General features: G+C 30.4%; 1 non-coding gene across 1 annotated transcript; it reads right to left on the bottom strand.

Annotated features, from left to right (window-relative positions):
• Positions 1 to 5396: 5396 nt before the first annotated feature.
• On the bottom strand, positions 5397 to 5500 carry LOC148544704 (small nucleolar RNA R71). Its single transcript, XR_015901695.1, has one exon. It is a non-coding gene; the product is annotated as a small nucleolar RNA R71 (small nucleolar RNA).
• Positions 5501 to 5701: the final 201 nt, after the last annotated feature.

A 5701-nucleotide genomic window follows, 5' to 3' on the forward strand; every position in this document is an offset into this window, starting at 1 on the left:
TATAATTTTAGTATTTTATTATTTTTTCTACAATATATGTTGGAGGGACCAATAATATTTGTCTTTTATTTTTTTTAATAACTTAAGAAATAATATTTGTACATAGTTTATGTGGCAATTTTTTTATATATGCAAGACTTTTTTGTAAAATACAAAAATATTAAATTTGTTTGAAGTTTTATCAAAATATAAAGGGCAAATTATAAAACAAGAATCACTGGGTGATATTTTTGTTTCTCTTTTAAATAAAATTAAAATAAAAATTGTTGCTTGAGATTTTTATTTTTTAAATTAAAAAAAAAATTTGTTGGGTATTTGTTTTAAAAATAAAATATAAATCATGGTGAGATTCTTGTTATTTTAAATTGAAAATAATAATTTGTATTAAGATAAAAATTTGTTGGGTATTCATTTTATTAATAATTTGTATTATATAATAATATTTTTATCAAATTAAACACTTAATAAAAGTTTATTGCTTTTATATATTTATAGGCTAAAATAAAAGTTTATTTATGAATTTTCACTCACTTTGACTCTATTAACATTTTATTAACTAACTATTGAAAATTGTTTCATATTATGGTTTTATCGACGATGACAAATTATAGAATATAATAAAAATTCCTAAGATATATTTTAAACTTTTTTATCAACTGCAATAATGTGAGAAATATGATAGTTGATCTCACAATTTAAGACTCAAATAAGTTGCACTAAACTCATCTACAAAAGTGTAAAAATAATTTTAGAAATTATAATTTTTCTTCATCATGGATTATGAATCATTCAGTGTATATATATATATATATATATATATATATTATTTTCTCGTGCACGACATAAGAGTATACATTAGGTTAATTTAGAGCCTCTCCAAAGGAACTTATAAAGAATATTACCAACAGTTTTTCTTCAAAATTCAAAGAAGATGTATGGATTTTGGAGACATAAAAACAGTAAAAATGATACTTCATGCTATTTATAGAGATGCATGATGCACTCTTAAATTGTTATTAGATGACAACAAATTCAAAGATATTATTAATAAAGAAGCAAACTTATGTAGTGGCAGAGCTTAATTTTAGTAATAAGGTTGGCATGATTCCTCAAATTTTTTATAAAAAAAATAGTAGTATTTTTGCTAAGGAAAAAAATTAACACATTTGATTGAAATTTCACGCTTTTTAAACCCTGTGCTCAACTTTCACTTGCTCTCTTCACTCAATTTTTTCTTTTAAATTTCAAACATAAAATCTTGGAAGAATAAATTATCATTTCTATTCATAAAAGTTGAAAATGCTGATGAATCTACTAATAGAAGAAAGAAATTACTAAATATATCCATTGATGAGCGGATAATGTATATCATTTTTGGCATTGTTTTTACATAGTATTTAGCGTGTTTTAGTTAATTTTTATTATATTTTTATTAGTTTTTATTTAAAAATCACATTTCTGGACTTTACTATGAGTTTGTGTGTTTTTCTGTGATTTCAGGTATTTTCTGGCTGAAATTGAGGGACCTGAGCAAAAATCTGATTCAGAGGCTGAAAAAGGACTGCAGATGCTGTTGGATTCTGACCCTCCTGCACTCAAAATAGATTTTTTGGAGCTACAGAAGTTCTATTGGTGCGCTCTTAATTGCGTTGAAAAGTAGACATCCTGGGCTTTCCAGCAATATATAATAGTCCATACTTTGCTCGAGATTTGAAGGCCCAAACTGGCATTCAAAGTCAGCCTAAAACATCTTGGCGTAAAACGCCCAAACTGGCACCAGAATTGGAGTTAAACGCCCAAACTGGCACCAAAGCTGGCGTTTAACTCCAGGAACAGCCTAAGCACCAAAAAGCTTCAATGCTCAGCCCAAGCACACACCAAGTGGGCCCCGAAAGTGGATTTCTGCACTATCTGCACTTAGTTACTCATTTTCTGTAACCCTAGGTTACTAGTTTAGTATAAAAACTACTTTTAGAGATTTATTTTACAACTTATGACATTTTTACATGCCATATTGTTCAAGTTTTGAGGCTGGCCTCACGGCCATTCTTAGACCTTTTACTTATGTATTTTCTACGGTGGAGTTTCTACACCCCATAGATTAAGGTGTGGAGCTTTGCTGTTCTTCATGAATTAATGCAATTACTACTATTTTCTATTCAATTCACGCCTACTTCTTCTCCAAGATATATTCTCGTACTTAATTCAGTTAAGTCAGAATGAAGGGGTGACCCGTGACAATCACCCAATCTTCGTTACTCGATTAGCCAAGGTCGCGTGCCTGACAACCACAAAGCGATCTACATGATGTTCAACGTAGTCATTGGACGACAGTTGGAGTATACTCTCTTGGATTTCTAATCTAAGATTAGAACCTTCGTGGTATAGGCTAGAATTATTGGCAGCCATTCCTGGGATCCGGAAAGTCTAAACCTTGTTTGTGGTATTCCGAGTAGGATCTGGGAAGGAATGACTGTGACGAGTTTCAAACCTGCGAATGTGGGGTACAAGTGACAGTGTGCAAAAGGACAATGGTCATATTTCGACGCTAGCGGGAACCGACAGATGATTAGCCCTGCGGTGACAGCACAGATGGATTTGTTTTCATCCGAGAGGATCATACAGCTTACCATGGAAGGAGGTAACACATGGTTGGAAGAAGGCAATAGGAAAGCAGAGGTTCTGAAGCAACAAAGCATCTTCAGACGCTTATCTGAAATTCCTACCTATGAATTACATAAGTATTTCTATCCTATTTTATATTTTATTTATCTTTTAATTATCAAAACTTTATAACCATTTGAATCCGCCTGACTGAGATTTACAAGGATGACCATAGCTTGCTTCAAGCCGACAATCTCCGTGGGATCGACCCTTACTCACGTAAGGTTTATTACTTGGACGACCTAGTGCACTTGCTGGTTAGTTGTGCGGAGTTGTGAAAAAGAGTTGAGATTACGATCGTGCATACCAAGTTGTTGGTGCAATTGAGATCACAATTTCGTGTACCAAGTTTTTGGCACCATTGCTGGGGATTGTTCGAGTTTGGACAACTGACGGTTCATTCTGTTGCTTAGATTAGGTAATTTTATTTTATTTTGAAGCTTTTTTTATTTTTGAAAAAAAACAAAAAAATTTAATAATAATAAAAATATATGTTCTTCAGAATTTTTAAGAATGAATTCTAGAGTTTCATGAGATATGTTGAATCCTGGCTAGCTGTTAAGCCATGTCTAATCTTTTGGACCGAGGTTTCACTTATCCTTAGAAGAGCTTCTTTGTCTTTCTCATCAATTTAGCTATTGTATGTAATGTCCTGCTGAAGCTTGGCTAGCCATGTCTAATCTTTTTAGACTGAAGTTTTAGACTAACATTGCATGATTCCTGGAATTCCTATTAAAAATTTTGAATTTATTTATTTTTCTTTTTTCCAATTAATTTTCAAAAAAGTACAAAAAAAATAATAAAATCATAAAATCAAAAATATTTTGTGTTTCTTGTTTGAGTCTAGTGTCAAATTTTAAGTTTGGTGTCAATTGCATGTTTTAAATTTTCAAAAATTTTTCGAAAACTCATGCATGTGTCTTTCATGATCTTCAAGTTGTTCTTGATGATTTTCTTTGTTTGATCTTTAAATTTCTCTTGTTGGTGTCTTTTCTTGTTTTTCATATGCATTTTTTGAATTATTGGTGTCTATAGAATAAAAATTTTTAAGTTTAGTGTCTTGCATATCTTTCTTTTCTTAAAAATTTTTAAAAATATGTTCTTGATGTTCATCTTGATCTTCAAAGTGTTCTTGGTGTTCATCTTGACATTCAAAGTGTTCTTGCATGCATTATTAGTTTTGATCTTAATTTCTTGTGTTTTGCATCATTTTTATGTTTTTCTCTTTCCTCATTAAAAAAAATATCTTTCCCTTATTTCACTCATAAATTTCGAAATTTGAATTGATTTAATCACAAAGTTTTAAAATTTAGTTGTTTCTTGTTAATCAAGTCAAATTTCAATTTAAAAATTCTATCTTTTTCAAATCTTTTTCAAAATCAAATCTTTTTCAATTTCCTTTCATATTTTCGAAAATTCTAAAAATTTGATTTTCAAAATCTTTTTCTTATTTTTATTTCATATTTTCGAAATTAATACTAACATTTAATATTTTTATTGAAATTTTTTACTTGCCTATTAAGAAAGGTTCAATCTTTAAATTCTAAAATCATATCTTTTAGTTTCTTGTTAGTCAAGTAATCAACTTTAATTTTCAAAAATCAAATCTTTTTAATTTCCTTTTTAAATCTTTTTCAAAATAAAATTTCAATCATATATTTTTCAAAATCAATTTCAAAATCTTTTCTAATTTCTTATCTTTTCAAAATTGATTTTCAAATCTTTTTCAATTAACCACTTAACTTTTTGTTTGATTTTAAAAGTTTTCTATTTCAATCATATCTTTTTCAAAACCACCTAACTACTTTTCTCTCTCCAATTTTCGAAAATCACTAACCACTTTTTCAAAAATCTTTTTAATCAAGTAATTTATTTAGCTTTCAATTTACTTTTATTTCTTCCCTTAATTTTCGAATACTAACCAATAATTAAAATAAAAATAAAACATATTTTCCTTTTATTTTAATTTAAAAATTCGAATTCTCTCTCTCTCTCTCATCTCTTTCTATTTATTTATTTATTTACTAACACTTCTCTTCTTCTTAGAATTCGAACCCTCTCTCCCTCTTTGTGTTCGAATTCTTCATCTTCTCTCTTTTTTATTCTACTCTTCTATTCTTCTACTCACATAAAGGAATCTCTATACTGTGACATAGAGGATTCCTATTCTTTTCTGTTCTCTTCTTTTTTATATGAGCAGGAGCAAGGATAAGAACATTCTTGTTGAAGCTGATCCGGAACCTGAAAGGACTCTAAAGAGGAAGCTAAGAGAAGCTAAAGCACAACATTCTGGAGAGGACCTGACAGAATTTTTCGAAAAAGAAGAAGACATGGCCGAACCCAACAACAATGGTGGAGATGCAAGGAAGATGCTTGGTGACTTTATTGCACCCTCTTCTGACTTCTGTGGAAGGAGCATCTCAATTCCTGCAATTGGAGCAAACAACTTTGAGCTTAAGCCTCAATTAGTTTCTCTGATGCAGCAGAATTGCAAGTTTCATGGAATTTCATTGGAAGATTCTCATCAGTTCTTAGCTGAATTCTTGCAAATCTGTGACACTGTTAAGACCAATGGGATTAATCCTGAGGTCTACAGACTTATACTTTTTCCCTTTGCTATAAGAGACAGAGCTAGGACATGGTTGGACTCACAACCTAAAGATAGCTTGAACTCTTGGAAAAAGTTGGTCAATGCCTTATTGGCCAAATTCTTTCCACCTCAAAATTTGAGCAAGCTTAGAGTGAAAGTCCAAACCTTCAGATAGAAGGAAGGTGAATCCCTCTATGAAGCTTGGGAAAGATACAAGCAATTGATCAGAAGGTGTCCTTCTGGCATGCTTTCAGAATGGAACATCATATGCATATTCTATGATGGTCTGTCTGAATTATTTATAAACCCCAATTTTGTGGTTTATCTTGTGCTTAATTTGGAGGATTTTATCACCTTTTCCCACATTTATTCAATGAAATAGCATGGTTTTGTAATTCTCCCTTAAATTGTGCTTAAGTGTGAAAACATGCTTTTTAGACCTTAAAA

The sequence above is a fragment of the Arachis ipaensis genome, chromosome B9 (assembly GCF_059453495.1).
Source record: "Arachis ipaensis isolate K30076 ecotype BB chromosome B9, ASM5945349v1, whole genome shotgun sequence".
NCBI classification, from domain to species: domain Eukaryota; kingdom Viridiplantae; phylum Streptophyta; class Magnoliopsida; order Fabales; family Fabaceae; genus Arachis; species Arachis ipaensis.